Genomic DNA, 20,765 nt, shown 5'->3' with positions numbered 1-20,765 from the left:
CGATCTGTTCCCTGAAGGGAAGTTTATCACTCCACAAACGTGGCATCCTGGTCACACTGGGTCGGCAATGGAAATGCTGCAGGGTGGCGTCCGCGGGGTGGTCTCGGCCCTGTCTAAAATGTTGTTAGCAAAATCTCCTGACCAACCCCCCTACTGCACACGATGAATGGGCTGATGAACTTGGTCCTGAGATCTCAGATGATACATGGAGGAAACTGTGCTCTCGCACACGCCGAGTTTCCCTCAATTTCAGGTTTCACTGCATGCAATATAAGATATTAAACAGGCTATATTACACCCCACATCAAAATGCTAGGTTTACTCGAAACCGCGTACAGGCCTGTGCTAGGTGCCATATTGAAGGTGCTGACCAGATTCACATGTTCTCAACCTGTACCAAACTCAGCGGGTTCTGGGATGAGATCCTACGGGCTCTCTCTGATATTGTGGGTGCCACGGTTGAACCGGACCTGTTTGGTGTATTGTTTGGGGTGTGGAGAAGGGATAGTGCTGATAGGTCAGTTGTATGGTGGCTAAGAAATGTGTATTACAATGTTGGAAGCGCCCCTCCCCTCCCACCTTTTGATATGTGGCTGAAGGCACTCACCTGGACTCAGACTTGCGAAGAGGAATACATCAACTCCCTTTCCACACGCTCTCGCCCCAAAAATGTTTGGTCTGCATTTTGCGCACACCTCATCAAGCTGTCCGAGGATAACTCGGAACCGCCCTCGCCTGGAGCCCCACAAGGGTAATGTGTAATGCCACAGAGATATGTAACACTGCACTATGCCCAGTATATTCAGGAACAACTATATGTGACAACTGCCACTGTGTACTGCAAACTGTATTCCTCAAATTGCATGTGAAATGTCTGACTGTGTGTGTTGTAAACCTCTGCCTACAAATAAAAGTTAAACAAAAAAAAAACTTTAAAGATAAGCTATACCAAGGTTGAGACATGGTTCATGACACTTGTCATGTACTTTGCATCCACATTACATTTTATATCACACATGTCAACTCCTTTGTGGCCAGTTCAGCTCTTGAAGGTTGTGTGTATTCTGGCCAGATAGGCAGAGCATGCCAAGTGACAGGACCTGAACCTGAATGGCCATGCCTTTTATTTGAGCTCTGTGTGAGGGTAGGTAACGCCCTCCCTATGAAATAGACGCACAGCAGGCAGTTGTTGTGGGCCCAGGCATTAAAGATGCACATCCATTCAAATGGAGAAGCTTCACACCAGGGTGCTGCATTTATAACGTGCTCTGATCCTAGTGAGAAGAGGGCAGGGTTAGAGTAGACAGGAGGGATCTGCATAGGGGTGGAAGACTACCACCATCTTGTTTCTTTTTACCTCTCTCTCTCCTTCCTGTTCCCTCCACTTCCTCTACAGCAAAGCACTTTGGGTGTGCTTTTAGAAGGACAAATTCCACTTCTTTCAAGAACAGAGATTGGACCACTAAGGCAGACTAGTTTTAATTAAATCCATTGCAGACTTTTGCCTTTAAAAGAGTCTCCCACCACTTCTTGGAATCATCTTTTGAACTCCAACCTTTCAAGAAGATGTGATTTGACCTCTGTTGGTAGAGTTGATCTTTCCAAAGTCAGTGAGGTGAAGACCGAAGGTCAAAGGCCAGAGCGAAGCTCTATCCCCCAACCATCCCCAGGGACCAGTGGGGGAGAACTGCTGCTGGACTAGACCTCCCTCTCTGTCAGCCACAGTGGTACCCAGGACCTCAATGTAGTGAAGGACCCCTGCAGTTGCGTGCCAGCCTCCCTTGTCTTTGGGAGCCCGAAAACCAGGGACCTATTGGGATGAATCCTGCGATTCCCTTACTAAAACCCTGCTTAACGTCTCCTCTCATGTGGCAAGGAAAGGCAGACGCTTCCTGATCCTGACCTTGGGGGTGGTGAACTGCGGGAGGATTACCTGGGAGGAGACGAGGCCCAGGGCAATGAGGAGGCCCCATGGGGTGAGACGCTGTATTTATCCTTGAAAGGGAAGAACCTTTTAAAGGTACCAGGACATGTAATGGCTTATTGGTGTTATGATGTGTTTAAACCACACATTAAGTCTGTTGATGTCGGTAAAGCTTGTGTGACATCCTAATACCCCAGGGAAGGAAAGACCATTTGAGATTTCTAGGGTTAAAAACTCCCTTTACTCTGAGGTACACTGACAGAAAACCTATAATAAGGGCTTAAATGAACATTGTCCTCCTCTTCATGTAAACTCCTGTAATGCTTCCTTGAATGCATTTAAGAGAAGTAAATTTGCATTTAAAAATAAAAAGCTGATAATGTTGCCACTTGCAACCTTGGGTTCCAGACAGCCTGGGTTGGTATCGGTCTCCCCAACTCAATGGCTGTGCTGCCTTCACTGGCTTTTCTTTGTTGTAGGAGCTAAGGACAGTACCACAGTGGCAACCACTTCTCCCCACCTTTACTATCGACACGGGAGAGCCTCGGGTACCTTCGACACACAATGCAGGAGTGTTCAGCATTGATTGCAGGTCTTACGTTTTCTATTCTCGAAGGCACATAAAAGTTAGTCTTTCGGTGAAAAGATCAAGGCCTCTTCGTTTGTGTTCCTTTTCGGCCTCGCCGTCTTTCGCCTTGTATTAAACTGCCGTCTTCGAACTGCTGCTTCCTCGTGTGCTTTGCATCGCTCAGAGTGTGCTCTCATGCGCCGCCTTTTTTCCCGTGTGGGGAAGTGTGACGGAAGTCAGGTGTGTGTAATGATCAGTAATTGCCTTACCCTGTCTGACCATCGTGTTGGGACATGTCAGGTATAGGGCTCGGGTGTTAGTCTGTTTTCCCTCACAGTGAGTTGTCGGTGAGAAAGTGTTTGTGTCGGAAAAGGAGGGGGTATGAATCCCTAAGTATCCTACCTGGTAGGATGGGGTAAAGGTGTCATAGGGAAGGGGCTACTACGCCTCGCTGTCCGGTGTCCCACTTCCCAAAGCCCCCCACCCCATCCAGGTGATCCTCCCGCACTGGTCCACCCCCAGGAACTGGATCCAAAAGCGATGGCTGTGTCCTGGCCAGCTGGATGACAGATCCCCGGGGACTAGTGGGTGAGACACCTTCAGGTTTCTCACATAAAGCAACAATTAGTTCTTTGTCAGAGAGTCATACTGTACAACAAACAGTGTAAGTGCGTCTTGAAGTGACGTATTTTTCATTGTAATCTAATTAGGATAGTAGCCCCCCATTATGGCAGGGAATAATGAACCCTTGAGTTATTGACTGGAAATTCATTTGTGATGTTGATTCCTAGATCTGAAAGATTACAGTCATGTACAGTAAAATCTAACGTGCGTAGCCTGTTTGTACACATAAAGGACAATTATTCCTAGATCCCATTTGTAGACTCTGCCAATAACATACATAGTCTGTGTATTGTAAGGACCTTATGGTGGCAAAAGTAAAGACTGACACAAGTGATCACAGTTCATGGGTGTTTTCAACCAATACCTGGCAGCTCTCGTCTACTGCATTTCCATTTTCTGCTCAAACTTTCAGTGCTATGCTGATGGCACTCAACTCATTTTCTGGCTGCCCTCGGCCACCTCCTCTCCCTCCCTCATTTCTGATTGCCTAATTGCCATTCAAAATTGGTGTACTGCCAACAATCTTTGTCTAAATGCCAACAAGACTGAGATCCTCCTCATCGGTACATCTTCACCATCCTTTCCCCTTACTCTCTGGCCGGCCTCCCTTGGCCCTCCTCATACCCCCACCTGCGAGGCCAAGAACCTCAGGGTCATCTTTGACTCCAGACTTTTCTTCTCTGCATACATTTCTGACGTCTCCTCAAGCCCTGGGATCGTATCTCTCCAGCTCTGAAATCCCTTTATTGGCTCCCAGTGCATGCAAGGATCACATTTTAAACCCTCTGCATTGTCCACAAGGCTTTCTGGTGCCTGTGTCCAAAATACCTTCAACTATCCCTCTGCAAATACCTCCCTTCTCGAGCCCTTTGCTCCTCTACCTATAACTCCCTCAGGGTCAGTTGTTTTTCAAAGAAACAAGCCGGGAGCAGATCTGTCTTCGGCTAGGGCCTCCCTTTGGAACAGCCTACCGGACACCTTGAAACTTGAGGAGAACCTTCTCCGGTTCCGGAAGCACCTCAAGACCTTCCTCTTCGTTTCCGCCTTTGCCCCTCTTCTCCCCTGCTGACCTGTTTTTCTGTCTTGGCACTGTGTACCTGGACACCCTCTGTCCTTCGGGCCCAGGTACCTGCTCACCCTGCCTCCCTCCTGCACTGCCTCTGGGCCTCCCTTTGCACTGCGTTCTGTATCCGTACCCATACAGTCCCCCACTCTTTCTCTGCACTTATACCCTATCTGACTAAGCTTGCACTTGCCACTTGCTGGCTGCACTACCACTTTTTCATTGCCTGTATTTATTCATTTATTTAACTTATTATTTTCTCTCCTCTGTTCTGCACTTTTCACTTCTCCCCCTTCCACGCACTTTCCCCCTTTTCCCTTCTCCATGCACTTGCGCGTTCTTAATGTCACTGGGTCCAGTAAGATTGTTGTTTTTATTTTTTGTTCTCCCTTGTTCCCCTCCCTTTGCTTGGTCGCGCTCTGAAACACTTGTGTACGAGCGCGATATAAATAAAATATCATATCATTAAACTGTAAAAGCAGGGTAGAAAAAAACGCCTATTCTAAACCTAAATCTTAGATGGGAGCAAGCGTCGACCATCAAATTAAAAATAAGGCAGTCCTTGTGAAGTCGTGTCAAAATAAAAGGGCCTATACTAAGAAAAACCTATTGCAGATTCCTTACAACTAATTACAGAAAGAGTGTGGGATAAGGGTTCAATAGTGTTCACAAATAATAAGTGAGGCTGTGATTGCCAGGGATCTCCCTTTCCCACATTTTCAGCACGGGACAAGGTGGGATCTTGGAGCACAGCACACACTCGAGCTTTCTCAGCACAAGCCGACGGTTCAATTCCAGCTATCAGGTTCTTCGATGGTTAAGTCTCTTTTCAAATAAAAGTTGCTTCCCTTCAAGGGCCTGATGTAATCAACAACAAACAAAAAAACAAAGTTCCTTTCTCAATGGACTTTGGGTGAGGACTTTTCACCCCTGGATCTCCCTCGACCAGGCTCGGACCCACTTGACAAGGGGAACCATTCACTTCCCCTGGTCTTCTAATGCTTGTTACTTTCATGAGTCTTAATGTCTTTTTGAACAGTTCTTCAGGCTTCGCCCCCGATTGTCGTCTTCCCACTGCCGGGTTCACTCTCGCTAACTTTTACAGACAGTTCACTGTGGACACCCCTTGGTCGGGTTTACTTCGATCCACACGATATTCTGGTCGTCCGCTTCCCTCTGCCGGGTTCACTCTTGCCAACTTCTACAGACAGTTCACTTTGGAACTTTAGACTTCGCCCATTCTCGTTAGCATCCCTCCACTGGGTTTGCTCTTGCCAACTTTTGCGACACTCTGTTCAAGCGCTCAATTCACCAAGCAGGATTCATTTCTCTTTCTTTCACTATCATCTGTCGGTCAGACTTTCGGCGGTACAGAGGATTTTACGAGACCCCTGTATGACCACTTTGACATGTCTTCGCTTCTTCCCAAGGCCTTCTGGTTACGATAGTCTCTTATCGGGTAATCGCAGTTTCCTGCGTGAGCACCTACGTGGTGCCGGACGCCTCGGTTGCAGGTTTTCCCCCTCTTTCTCAAAAGTTCCTTTCAATCTTTAAAAGTTCAAATTTAGCTGCTTGCTACTTTTCGTTCAACACAGTTCAGTTTCTTATTGACTCTCCCCTAGACTCACCGGCTGTGATGAACAGCTTGGCTTTCTTCTCCTTCGAGTCACTTCTCCTTCGAGTCAAGGTTTGTACCTCAGAGACCAGCGTCTCTCCCCGGCTTGGTTATCAGCGAAGGAGGCTCTTGTGTACCGTAGACATCTGTTGCAATACACGCTAGCTATTGTTCTCAGTCTTAGGTTTCCATCTGCTGAGGTTTCACAGGCCTTTGTCGAAAAGGGCAATGTCACTTCTCTCCTTGTCACCCGCTCTGTATGCACTGTCATTCGCCTTCTTTGCTGAGTTAGCTTTCACGTCGTGCGGTCTGCATTGCTTGTATTGTGCTGTCTTGCTCCATCTTTTATGGCTGTAGGGAAAGGAAAGTGCTGTCAGGTGTGTGTGTGATTTTGGTCAGTTGCCTGACTTTGCCTGACCCTTAGGTTGAGACATTTCAGGTAAGCAGTTCTAGAATTAGTCAGTTGTCTTTCGTGTTGTACGAAGGTATTCTTGTCGGAAAGGTGGGGTAGATAGAGTGCTCGAGTATCCTACGGGTTATAGCGATAAATGGGTGTTGTATGGGATTATAGTTCTCGTGCTAGGTGTTTGGGTAAATGGGGAAGGGTGAGATTTGAAGGGTGTGTAGAACAAACGGGAATGACCAGGATTATTATTGGAAAATAAACATGGGGAATCGTGGGAGTTGAGGTTTTTAAGGGTGCAGGGTTTTGGCTCCTAGGGGATTTGCCAGATATGGAGGGGTCGTTGGATTTGGGTAAGTGAAATTCTTTGGGTGGAAGAGGTGTAGACGTGGAAAAACCTACAAAGGATTTGAGGATCTTATTCTCCTCTCCTTCTTCGGTATAATACCGCATCTCACCTGGGGCTTTCTCCCGAGCGCAACCCCGAGGTCCCCTACCCAGGTGATCCTCCCTCGCTCGTCCACCCCCATGTTTAGGATCTGAGAGCGCCAGCCCTCCTTTGGCCACCTGAATAAGGGATTCCCGAGGTAAACTTGGGAGAATACCCTCAGGTTTCTCACAGTATTTACATACGTAAGAGTTGTTGTGTGGTGTGGAATCAACAAAACCGGCCATAGTATACATATGTATCATGATTGATAACACTTAAATGCATATGTATTCCTAGCATAATACAATTTATGAGTCAACCATTCTGTTGTAACAGATACCATATATGGCCTGTATAGACATAGAACATAACAGTTTGAGGGGGCGTGGCTAGGCACGCCGTTGGCAAGATGGCGTCATAAGTGCCTCTGACGAAGTGAAGGTGGAGAAGGCGCAATTCCCCTACTCCTGATGGCCCAATGTGGTGTGATACTGCAGTCATGAGCAAGTCAGGGAGTTGATACCACGCTGTCCCGGTGTTTGGGAGTGCCCACGCAGTGAAGACATTGCCTCGCCTGGCCCTGACGATGGGGTGTGAGTCGTGAGGGTGGTACGGCCTCTATCACCACTAAGTACTGCCCTGCTACCTGGAGTAATCTGGCCCGCTGGGACATACTAGGCCGCCTTGATTGCTGCACCGACCCTGTGTGCGCTGTGGAGCGGGCTGCAGCAGTGAAGTGGGCTGGCGAGCCAGTGGATTTAGCAAGTGGCGGCAGCTCCTGGCTGGGGTCTCCCGCTGCCGCCCAGAGACTCCCAACAGCCGACAGCAGTGGGGTGTGGGCTAATGCTGTGGGCCCCTCCTGTTTTGCCCGAAGTCTCTGGCAGCTTGGCGGACCTGCTGCGGACCGCAAATGCTTCCTCCCCTGCTGGGACCTCCAGTCTGCGGCAGTGAAGGTGGGTGCAGGCTCAGTGCGCTGTTTGTGGAGCACTAATGTGATCCAGCGTGACTGTCCTCGGGGCAGACCTGGAGCTGCCCTCCCTATGTTAAAGTTAACAGACCTCCCCATCAAGAATGCAAAAATATCTGGCATACAGGGCAGCCCTAAATTCCTAAGTGAGGCAATAGCAGTGCTCCCAATGGCACAGGGTCAGCCCTAAGTGTGAGCACCCATCGTTTGAGAGGCGCAGTGCATCCTGAAGGTGATTTTTTCCAGAGCACCTACGGCTATCCTGCAGTCCTTGGAGTTACCATCCAGGGATCAGCTCTACGTGCGGTTTCTCCAGTAACTCCTCCCTGCAGGGCTGTCTGAGTACTACTGGACATCAGCCCCTGTATTGGGTAGCAGCATATATTGGCACTCCCGGATTACTATCAGTCGGGTGGGAGAAGAGTTCCCTCTCTGGGTTCTGTGCTGGGACGAGCGACTACTCTGCAGTGGTTGGATCATTCTCTGTATCTTTGAAGGCTATGATCTGGCTAGTAAGGATATGCCTGAAGGTCTCTGGGCTCATTCTACCAGAGATGTGGCTGCTACCTCTGCCCTTAACATCTGCCAGGGGGAAACGTGGGTATCGCTGCACATGTTTGATAAATATTAATGCTTGGATTCCCTTTGAAGTCAGAACTCCTGTTCTCTGGTATGGCGGTCCTCCTAGGTGGTGTCCTTGTTTTCCTATCTCCACCAGACCTACACACAGCTGTGGGAGTTTTTTCATAGATGAGGAATCTATGGGAGGAAGGAATTCATTAGAAGAACAAATTGCTTACATCACAGTAATGTTCTTTTTGATGTGTGTTCCTCACATGGATTCCTCATCACCAACCCCCCCCCCCCCCCACCTGCCCTTCTTGGCAGATAGCCAGTACGCTAAACAGGGCCTCCAGATAAGGTGCGTACTAGGCCTTTTTATGCATGGAAATCTTGTAAATACGACCGCTTTATTATTTTCTTGTGTACATTTACACACAAGTTTAGAGCAAAGGACAGTGCAAAGGGCAGATTACTTGACAGAAACCAGAATGCCTCTTTTGATTTTTATCTACTTGGATGTAATTGCAAGCCATGGAGAAACGGAATGTATTTCTCTGAAGCCTTTCAAAAAAAGAAACTGCACACTCTGATAAAGGGAATGGTTTCTTTCCATTCCGCTTCTGCTGTATTGATGCTCATGGAGCCAACAGAAGCACTGTGCATATTTATTTTCCTAGCATTTTAGGATTGTATAATTAATTTTAATACAAATTTTTTGCACGGTGGCACAAAGAAAGACATTTTCAACGTTGTCAGTTTTTTAAATGTATTATTTGAATGTAATTGGGAAAAGTAAATGAAGTAAGAACAAGACTTTTTCTTTGACTGTATAAAAGATGAAAGGTTTAAAAGTTGAACCATATTTTAAATTTAAAAAAATAATAATTATTAATAAGATGGAAAACTAAGTTGCAATTGAGAATTTATCTTTTGTAACAAATTATGCTTTTTTTCCAGTGAAAGCAAACCAGTATTGCACAATTGTATTTTTCAGAGTTCCTGTGCCGTGTGCATAATCATGTAGAGGCAGATCATTTTTACACTTGCAATTTAATTCATACTCTATATAAAAACAGTGTGTAAAATGATGAGTATGCACGGTTTAGTTTACATCCATTCAACCTGACAGTCTTTGCTCAAGGCTGAGTGATTGCCATTAGACCAATCACAGGTGTTTTAGCCTCTAGAATATTCAAGACTACAATTAAAACATCCAAAACCTGACTCTCCAGGAAGTGCAAGCACTGTTCAGAAACAAACAAATGAAAGTTACATTTCCAATTGAAATGGAAACTCAGCAAAACCTTGTCCCTGTGATAATCCAGATAGGTATTTAACTTTATGTAGCGCTTCATAAATGGTTCGTCAAACATCTAGGCACTGTAATTATTATACCTACTAAGTTTACCAACCTCTAAAGGATGTTAGCTCAGCCAGTTGAGCGCTCGTTGCTGCGATCTGTGCCTGATCTGTAGGTTGCAGGCTCAAATCCCGGCAAGGCCAACTCAGCCTTTCTTCCTTTCGAGGTCGATAAAGGAGTACCGACTTTGGTTTGGTGATAATTGTGATAAATATGTTCGATGTACAGCACTTTGCCAAAAGCACTATAACCATTTGAACATGAGATTAGATATAGAATTTAGCATGGAGTCCTTGACTCTCTTCTCTGTTGGATCATAACATTGGTGTACCATTAGGTAGTAATAGCTCTAGGAAATGAGAACTTTCATTAAACATCAAAAGACAATTCTGCTATCGAACCTCAAAACACACAATACAATTCATGTTTGCTTTACTATGTAATTGGCTAGTTTGTGTTTTCAAAATTTACATATATAGAGGAGAGATCAAATGGCCAGACCTCACAGAAATAAGGAAAGGTGTATTCTCTCACAATACAGAAAGCTGCCGCATAGTAATGATTTCCATACAGTTTTTGCACGTGTCGGCTGGATGTCGCATACATTTTACTCTCTTGCAAAGGAGAAAAGTCATTTTTACTCTCTTGAAATCACAATTACTCTCAAAGTTTAAAAATAAGGAGTAAAGTACTCCCACCTCAAAATCTTATCTGTAGCACTGACGCTAAAGGTTCAGTGGTCCCTCAGCATCGGAGTGCTAGGGAAAAAAGGTGCAACTGAGGTTACGGGGCGCAGCACCTCTATATATGCAGGCCCTGATGTCTTGTCTGGCATGGGGTGCAACGTGGTGTGGGGTGGAGCCGTGCTCCACTCGCTGGTTGTCAGTGCAGAAAGAGTAGACACCCCCTCGAACGTAAGGCACTATACTTTGTTGGCCGAAGACCAACCGCCTCATGTGTTTAGTAATAGAAAGGTGTAGCAAAAGCTTAACCATGGTGTGGCCATTTTAAGGTGACTTAAATCGCCATTTTGTTTTCTTCCTGTTTTCTCTAACGTTGCCTTTTTGCCTCATGTAAAACTGCTTTGCTGAAATATTATTCTGCTTCACTGGTGCACAATGCAAGGCCACGAGTGGAATGTTGAAACATAATGCAGTAACCCAGACAGAAATGCCTGGTCCCCTCCCTCGCATATCCTTGGAGAGTGAGCAGCAAGGCATTTTAATCAGTACAGCGGGTGCCAGCTAGTCTCGGTAAGCACATTAGAAATGCTAGAGCGAACATTAAATGAGCAAGTTGACCCGCAGTACACAAATAGAAATTAGGAGATGGCAAGGCCTGGAATGTGTCTCTCCCTACGCACAGCTTGCTTGCAGAAACCGAAGCATTGTGTTCTTTAAAACAAAGATTTATGTCTGTGGGCTTACAACATTGCAACCTGTTACTAAATGAATGTTTGATGGTGTCATACTCGTCACCATTGTCAATCATCGTGCCTAGTTCAAAGGAAATGCAATAGGGGCGGTATAAATTGTGACACTGCAGATTCCTAGATGCTTGTTTTTGTACATATGTAACTGTTGTACGAATTTCGCTCTCTGGTGTCCCCCGAGGTCTGGTAGACACACGTCGCGGGGCGTGGGACCAGTTGGCCAACTTAGACTATTTGCTTTGCAATAAACCCTAGATTTTGGGAATACAACCTCGTGTCTGGCGTATCAGTTCCTGTGTGGTGATTGTGCCTTGTTTCCACAAACGAGGGTCCCTCAGGGGCCCCTTCAAGATGGCGCCCGAATAGGGACCCTCCCCTACTTGTTCCATCGTGTACGTTGTAAAATAAGGAAGGCGGAGAGGATTAAGAGGTGTTCGGGGCGCCCCTGCGAAATCGTTGCTTGATTCCTTTGCAGATCTGCACACAATTGATCCCTGATCGACGTGCCCGGCCAGAGAACAAGGAGGCGAGGGTCCCGAAACGAGGCAGAGTGAGCCAAGATACGCAGACACAACGTCATTGGTTGCGTCAGTATACGGACGAATTGTGTCTTGAAAAGACAACTTGACTGATAGGTGAGTCGTGCCCCGATTCAAAGTGATCCTGATATTGGTTGAGAGTTGATTTTGCAAAATCAAACACCCAGTGTAAGTTTGATTAGCCGAGGGTACGGTTAAAACATGCCTGGGGTATTGTCCACCTTAGCGGGATTTTTCCGCTGCGGCGGACAATCTTTTGGAAACTGGCCAGGTTGTGCCACCAGTGGGTACGCCGGCGTATGAGATGTATGTGAAGTATGGTGTGGGAGCGATAATGTTTTGTGAGATTTGGCATAAGCAAACCAGTAAGCAGGAAGATCTTCAGTGGCCGAACCATGGGAGTTTTGAGATGACGAGAATAGATAATTTGGAGGAGGTGTTGATGAAAAAGAAGAGACGCCTTGCAGTATTTGACATCCTTAGGGACTGGAGAAGGGAAGCAATGCTTCGCTGGAAAAGTAGAGAAAAACATGCGCGCAGGCATAAGTCGAAAGCGGAGAGAGCGAAAGAAAAGGAAGAGGAGGAGTGGAATGATAGTTTGAGAAAGTCAAATAGACGCAAGCAATTGAGCATAGAAAAGATATACCCACAACGGGAGTTGCATTCATCAGACTAATTAATAGATAAAATATTGACAGACACAAAGCAAGGTCCAAGAAGAGAGACTAAAACGATTGCTTCAGTGGCTATTGCTCAACCCCCTCCTGTTGCTCAGCCCTTCCCAACTGACCAAATACCAGCACAGCCACACACTGCACAAACAGTGCCTCCCATTAGCCAGTCAGCACCGCAACAGTCATTTCCCGTTCCCGTTGTCCCATCCGCACCTCCCTCTCAAGAGATCGGTTCTGTCCCATCTGCCCTTCCCGTAATTGAACTTGAACTTGTTGAAACAGAAGAAGGGCCTGAACAAAGGGGATGTACGAGAGTAACTCGTAGTGTGATTAGCAAGGAGAGGAAGCGAGAGTTGCAAGAACAGGCCGAAATGTATATAAATGGGAATGAAACGTCAGCGATGGCTTCCATATTTGACTTCAGGAGGAGCAACGAAAGACAGGTAGTGTTGGAATGCATGGGGGAATTTAGTGGCAAGATGGAAACAGTTAATTGGGAAGCTGCCTCCGCAACGACTGTTGGATTTGAATGCATAGGCACGTTGTAGAGGGAGCGATGAAGAGATGAGGGAACATGTACACCGACTTTTTGAACTCAAGAATGAACTTGATAATGAATATGCTGAAATGTTTGCCAGACCCTGGTAAAGGAGTAGAGATATTAGGAGAGATAGAACTGAAACGGTAGAGCCCTATATACAGCGGCGATATTTGTCGTCGTCAAGACAGACAGGTGACCAACTAAAAGTGTGTATAAGAGAGGCGCTACAATGGATTTCAGATCCTAGTATTCCGACAATGGAGATACATGAGATATTTGAGGAGTACACCTTGCCCATGAAAAGAAAAGCATTGCAGATAATGGCTGAACATCTGATAGACGGAGATATAAATGAGAAGAAGGCCAGCCCCCCCCTGAAATAATAGCAGTATATAAGAGGGCATTTGAACGAGGAACAGGAGAAACAGCCTTATCACTTGACTTGGAAATATTAGTACATATGAGAGAGGGGGAGGAACAGGGAGTGCGGTATTTCCCATGAGAGAAGTCCCACCTACCTTTGTGCCAAAAGTAGATTCCTGCAACAGCCACTGTGGCGGCGCAGGTAACGCCAGCCCATTCTACTGCCCAATATGTACATGTCCCCTTTTCCAGACAGGAAGTGAACAACATAAAACAGACGATTCCCGATATAAGAAAGAATCCAGCAGGATTCTATAAAGAAATAGAGTCCTGTTTGCAGTCATCCATATTCAAAATGGGTGACATAGATTTAATATTCCCAGTAATACTGCCAGCAGATATATGGAAGCAAATAAGAAAAGTGGATGATACAACGGCCTATGGCGCCACATGGGCGGATTTAATACTAGAGGATAGGAATAAAGAGGTGGGAGGGAAACCGGGGCCAAATTGAAAGGAATTGTTCCAGAGAAAATAATTCAATGGGACAAATTGACTGCATATGTTCAGGGCAAGGATGAACTAGCCACGGATTATTTTAATAGATCCGAGGAAGTATTTACAGATTTCAGTGGACAGGATGTAAGTACAGAAGTGGGAAAAAGGCTATTTGTTCATAAATATGTGAGAGGGTTAATACTTCCCATTCAAAACTTAATAATGACATCGGAGAGTGCATGGCAAGCAAAAACGTTGAGTGAAGTACAACATATGGCTCAATATTATGAGAAAAGGATGAACGCCGAGAAAGAGAAAGAGGCGAAGGATAGAACAAATTTAAAGACAAGGATGCTACTTCAGCAGGTAGCGGGACACAATAGAGGTAGAGGAAACACCTAAGGCAGAGGTAATTTGAACATGCATGGAGGGCCCTTGGAACTGAATCAATGTGCGTATTGCAGAGAGGAAGGTCACTAGCGAGCGTAATGTCCACACTTGCAAAATAGAAATGGGTACGGCCAGAGAAGACAGCATAGCGGGCATCCAGGAGCAAATGGGGATAATAGAAATAACATGCAGCAGCACCAAAATAGTCAAGGGAATGGTGCCCAAAATCAGAACCAAGCTCAGAATCAAACCTCTAATCAGAATCCGAGCCAGCAGAATATGCAAAATGGGAATAGAGGAAGGATCGGGAACATTTTTGATACTCATGCAAATGCGTATTATAATAACAGCAGCGATTACACATCGGATGATGTGTTGTTTCCCCAATAGGACAGCCCAAGACAGGGGTTGGAACCAGTGTCTTTTCCCGTGAATCAGAAAGGACCCTACGTAGAAATGAAAGTCGGGGATAGTGAGCACAGATTCCTCGTGGATACGGGGGCACAAAAGTGTTCGGTAGACCATCACTTGGTTCCAGAAATACCACTGTCAGGGCAGAGGAATATTTCAGTAGGGTTTGCAGGTACCCCAGTGATTAATCCAGTGTCCCAACCAGTAGCAGTAACATTAGGCCCATTCACTGAATACTGTCCATTCCTTTTAACAGAGAACTGTGGGGAGAATCTTTTGGGATTAAATGTATTGAAAAAATTGAGTGCAGTGTTTCACTGTTCACCAGATGGAGTATTTCTGACCATTTCACCGCAGAATGTACCGGTATCCAAATTTGTGTCTAAACCTTTGCCAGGCGAATTGAGTGAGGTGACAACTTGTATATGGGCTATAAATGACAATGATGTTGGATGTTTGAAGATAGAACCAGTGAAAATGTATTTGAAAGAAGGAGTAACGTTACCGCTTATTCCGCAATATAAAATCTCAGTAGAAGGAGTGAAAGGATTAAAAAGTATTGTTTCTGATTTGTTAAAATTGGGGGTGGTTGAAGAGATTACAGGCAGCACATGTAACAGTCCCATTCTACCGGTGTATAAGAAAGGAGGTAATGAGGTACCGTACCGTTTCATAATTGATCTGCGTGCGATCCTAGTAGCAGTACTAGGAATATTCATGACATGATGTTGCTGCATACACTGCCTACCTGTAATATGCACTGAAATAAGTGAAGAGTGTGTACATATGATAGAAAAAAAGAGCACTATTAAATCAAATACTCATGGTAATGATGAATCAAAAACAGTAAAAGAATTCATGTCAATTGATATTGATGATAATGAAGTTGAGACCCGTAGTGTGCAAGATTCAGAATCTGATTCGGATACTTGGTCAGGGGAGGATGCAATGGATGGATGAGGCATTTGGCATACGGCCAAAAGGAGGGTTTTGTCAGTCCAGAAAGAGTAGACACCCTCTCGAAAGTAAGGCACTATACTTTGTTGGCCGAAGACCAACCGCCTCATGTGTTTAGTAATAGAAAGGTGTAGCAAAAGCTTAACCATGGTGCGGCCATTTTAAGGTGACTGAAATCGCCATTTTGTTTTCTTCTTGTTTTCTCTAACGTTGCCTTTTTGCCTCATGTAAAACTGCTTTGCTGAAATATTATTCTGCTTCGCTGGTGCACAATGCAAGGCCGCGAGTGGCATGTTGAAACATAACGCAGTAACCGAGACAGAAATGCCCGGTCCCCTCCCTCGCATATCCTTGGAGAGTGAGCAGCAAGGCATTTTAATCAGTACAGCAGGTGCCAGCTAGTCTCGGTAAGCACAGTAGAAATGCTAGAGCGAACATTAAATGACTTGAATTATGCTCTTCTTTGCGGCCCCCCTTTCCTGAGCCCGATAGAGCCCAGGAGAGCAAGTTGACCCCCAGTACACGAATAGAAATTAGGAGATAGCAAGGCCTGGAATGTGTCTCTCTCTACGCACAGCTTGCTTGCAGAAACAGAAGCATTGTGTTCTTTAAAACAAACACTTATGTCTGTGGGCTTACAAAATTGCAACCTATTACTAAATGAATGTTTGAAGGTGTCATACTCGTCACCATTGTCAATCATCGTGCCTAGTTCAAAGGAAATGCAATAGGGGCGGTATAAGTTGTGACACTACTGATTACTAGATGCTTGTTTTGCATATATGTAACTGTTGTACGAATGTCACTCTCCTGTGTCCCCCGAGGTCTGGTAGACACACGTCGCGGAACGTGGGACCAGTTGGCCAACTGAGACTATTTGCTTTGCAATAAACCCTAGATTTTGGGAATACAACCTTGTGTCTGGCATATCAGTTTGTGTGTGGTGATTGTGCCTTGTTTCCACAAACGAGGGTCCCTCAGGGGCCCCTTCATGGTGGCAGAAATGGTTCCAAAGAACAGCTGCGCTGCAGAGGCGGAGCCAGGATTGTCTAACAAATAGGGCCTGAAGCTAATGTAGTTGGGCCCACCGCAGTGACATTAACATCTGTGAATGCCCACACAGCACTGATTGGGCATTTACAGATTGTGGATGGGTGTTAGGGAGAATTCTCTTATAAGGCTAATTCCCCAAACCTAGCGAGTCCCCCAGCAGCTTTGCTGGATTTTTGTGGTTTTTTTTTTTTCTCCTGCTAAGAGTGAGACTCTTTTCCTCCCACTCTTAGGCATGATTTGAGGTATGTATTTGACTTATTGTGTGCTTATGGGCTATGGGGTCTTTTTCTCCATAGGGTATCATCTGTTTTAGTGTATGTGTTACACAGCACCCTCAGTGGAGTAACACAGGGTGTCATAGTGACCCCCAAACGTAGACTCCATACCCTGGGACTGACTACTTTCTCCCAGGGCATGTAAAGTCACCATTGGCTTTACTAGTCCAAAACTGTGAACAGAACCAGTACAAACTATTTTATTGTGGAAGTACTGGAAGGGGTTAATTAGATTGCCCCTGGGTCTTTTTCCAAGGGGGCACTGTTCAGTCCCCCCCTTGTCGAGTTTCTGGCTGGTGGCAGTGGTTACCACGCAAAATATTCCACCGGCATATTTCCTATGGGATTTTCCCATTGATTTTAAACGCACCACTTTTTTGGTGCAATGTTAAAGATAACGCTGGTTTATATATTTAATATAAAATCACCGGTTGGGTCTTTTCGCCAGAACTCTTTTCCAAAATGGCGTTTGTGTCCGTCTCTGTAACTCCAACCAAGGTCGGGCCCTTTGTTCCACTTTATGGCAGGCTTCTCCACAGAAGCCCTCCAACTGGTGCCTCTCTGTCTGGGTTCCACAGGATGTGTGGGTGGGGGAATTGGCACCCTGGACTGCGTTGCCTTAGCAACTCAAGTCACACTCTGTTCTGATTGGCCGAGTGCTGAGCCGCCCGGCTCACCACTTAGCATGTATGAGTGACAGCTAGGCTGTTGAATGGGGTTTTTTCTGCATAAAAGTAGGGCTTTTGGGACTGGAACGTCAGAAGTCGCCACAGGACCTAAGAAATCCGAAGAGGGGAGAAGCTGAGCCATCTGCAACGACCTCACCACTTTCCCAACGACAAGAGAAGATCTTCTGCTGTAAGAGTCTTCTCCCTTTGAGCTGGTGGGGACAACCAGTTCGCCATTCGCCTTCCAGGACGTCCCTTGGTCAAATTGCCCGTGCCAAGCACCCCGACGGCCGGATAGCCAAGCTTCACCACTGTGACTGCAAATAAAAGGAACGCACCTTTTGACCGAACGAACTCCGCGGCTGGTCTCTTCCCTGGGCAGGGCAACGACTCCAAGTTTCCTCCTCGACGAGATCTTCTCCTTCCCTGGTCGAAACCACGAACTACACCCGCTGCCAGGAACAACTGCCACCACTGGAGCTTCCTCACTCTTTAAGGTACTGTGTTCCGCCTGGCCTCCCTTTCTGCGGATTGCTAAAGGTGACCCTTAAATCTTTGGCTTTCCAACTTGGTTGGCCCCCAGACCTCCTAACTTTATCTTTCGCATCAAACCAACCTCTTTTGAACATTTCTGCAAATACTTGAGTGCTTTTTAAACTGTGTGATCTTGGGCACATTTCGCCTTGCTCCATTTAAAGTGGGACTGGCCTATGAACTTTGGCTCTACAGTAGACACTTCCTTCACTAACTTGCTGTGGTATTAGAAAAGTGTTGGGAACTGTTTTATTTTCATGACCTGCCTTTTTCTCTCCCTTTAACTTAATTATTGGAGTGCCATCTAGTTTACACGCGAACATCTGTTTTTACAAATAGTGGTATTTTGACCTAGACTTCTCTAATAATTATTAAGGGAGCTGTGTATACTTTTTCTGACTGTGTTTGAACTTGCTTTGATTTAGAGTGCTTAGTGTATTTCCTAAAGTGTGTTTTAAATAAATAATTCTATACTTTTGATACCAAGCTCTGGTCAGTGTTTGCTTGCTCTACTGTGTTTTTAGCCCTATTGTGTATCCTCTGTATACTGCCCTACTCATCTTGAGAGAAGTCTGACTGCTCAGCCACAGCTACCAGGGAAATCTGGGTACAGACTGCTACCAATTGGGTTTACTGCTTACTCCTGTAGTCTTAATCTTCTTGCAGTGTTCCCCAAGAGAACTGCACAGGATTCTGCCTAACAATGGGCCTTGCCCGCTCAGGCCTTACCCTATCTACGCCTCTGCTGTGCTGTGGATTGAATTTCATAGATGAGGAACATCTTTCAGATAGGACATTCTTTAGGAAAATTCCCACACCCACAAACATCAGTGAACACCAGGGTAAGGGGTCAGGGTCAAACCTATTGAGGATAACCATAATCCTAGTACTGGATATCCTAGAGCTATTCTAACCCTGTAGCCGGACCCAAACATGGGGTGTAGGAATTACTGCCTACGTAGACCTCTGCTGAAGGTGTTGGACTAGTGTAGAGTGCAGGAGTCCCTGCATACTAAATTGTGCTTGGCAAATAAACATTGACCGAAACTATGAGCGGTATACACACAAGGAACAACCAAACAATCTCGGTTCTCACGCTATCATTGTGGAGATTGCAACTTGCTGTTTCCCTGCAAGGAAAGTTTTACATTCACATCAAGTAGCCTTCCTTGCTTTTCAGAGGTTTTTGTGACGCTTGATTTACACACTGGAAAACAGAGCGACCCTTTACACAGCAGGCAACATCCACAGGACTTTAAATGGGAGGCAAGAAGAATTCGTACTTGCCCATGACAGTTTTAAAAATCCAAGACGGCGACATGCCTTGAAGTAAGCTTAGGCTAACACCCTTTCAGCCCAAATGACCTTAAGTACATGGCCTAATTATAGACCAGCCCACACTATACAGGTGCAATTACTGTCTGTGATACCCACCCTAGGGGGTGAGGGACCAGACTTTAAAAGTCAGATTGCTCAATCAAAGAGGGTGTGGGGTGTTTGAGAAGGAGTTGGAAGTAGGTGTTCAGAGATGATTAGTGAGCTAGTGGTCTATTGAGAGGAGCACTGGGAGTAGACCATTGGCAGTTGCAAGGAGAACTGTTGCCATCTGGGGAGAGAGTTATTGCAGAGGTTGGAGGTGGGAAACTGTTCTGGAGAGGCGTCGTGTAGTCTGGGTAAGGAGAGAATCCTAACCATCTGGGAAGAACTTGGTGGAAAGCTAGGGAGAGAGGTAAAGGAAGAAGACCAGTAAAGGAGTGAGGAGAGCAGGCAGCCCTACTAGCCGAAGAGACCAGAGAGGTTCCAGCAGGCAAGGGCATAATTTAGAAGTGGGAAGAGGTACGAGACAGCTCCGGGTAGCGAGAAGGGTTGTGTCCTGGGGACCAGGATAATAGAAGGAAAAGCACTCAGGTGGCAGTGGATTTTCCATGCACAGCCCCGAATCCCTGGGAGACTGGACTGGTGCTGAAATAATCCACCTTGTCTCAGACTTCTGAAAGAGAATTTAAGACTCTGCCAAGCCTGTGCCAGCTTCGATCTAGAGGGCCCTTAACACAGATTATCTAGATGTGGGTTTGGCATAAACCCGCAACCCGAAGACAGACCAACATTGAAATGGGTCCAGGACAAGCCTAAACCAGGAACTTTGTAAGAGGCCTTTTTGTGCCCAGGATTAATTGTTTATTAATCTTTCTTCTATTTTTGTTGTATGAATAAACGTCACCTTCTTGAGAACTAAATCCTTGTGTCTGCCATTTTGTGCTTCCCATTCACACGGCTCCTGAAAATCCTCAAATTGTATTGCTTTGCTATCATAAATCTACAGCAATGTGGCTCTTAGATTAGGAGTATTTTGGATCAACCTGTCATTTGCGGTCTTGCCATTGTGGAGATTATTCCAATTAGAATAACAAGTTAATGTGCTTTGAATATGTAAGGAACACAAATAGCATTTAAAAGTAGCACATGTAATAGGAAACATTCTTTGAGCAAACATCCAAAGTATAAAAATCACATAGAGCCACTTCGGTATGCCGTCTTTATATCGAATATTTGATATAGAATTGATCATATCTCGAATATTTGTTTATAAAAATGTTTATAGAGAATGCATTTAGCAGTGGGGTAAAGGGTTACATATTTTTGGGAAACGGTTGGGGTGGATTTTTAGGGGTTGGAAATGGTGCATTCTTTATAAATTGTTTTGTTGTAAAATATTCGATTATATGTTCATTCTTTATAAAATATTTCAGAATAAAGACATGTAACACACCACTTCCCCCTGCTCCTCCCCCCTCAGACAAATTGATAGTCAGGGAAAATGCAGATAAATTGTTATTGCTAAATACTATTTGTAATTGATTCAATCATGAACTGCACACAAGTTGGTATGTTAATTGTAACTAATGTCTATA

General features: G+C 45.5%; 1 protein-coding gene across 2 annotated transcripts in view; it reads left to right on the top strand.

Annotated features, from left to right (window-relative positions):
* Window positions 1-20,765, top strand: part of SMCHD1 (structural maintenance of chromosomes flexible hinge domain containing 1) — a 3,133,956-nt gene that overhangs the window by 2,891,231 nt on the left and 221,960 nt on the right. The gene's annotated exons all lie outside the window — the stretch shown is intronic.

Source organism: Ambystoma mexicanum, chromosome 5q (genome assembly GCF_040938575.1).
Source record: "Ambystoma mexicanum isolate Mex_15411 chromosome 5q, UKY_AmexF1_1, whole genome shotgun sequence".
Lineage (NCBI taxonomy): Eukaryota > Metazoa > Chordata > Amphibia > Caudata > Ambystomatidae > Ambystoma > Ambystoma mexicanum.
The sequence above is the reverse complement of the archived record's forward strand: the minus strand, read 5'-3'. Positions and strand labels throughout refer to the sequence as shown.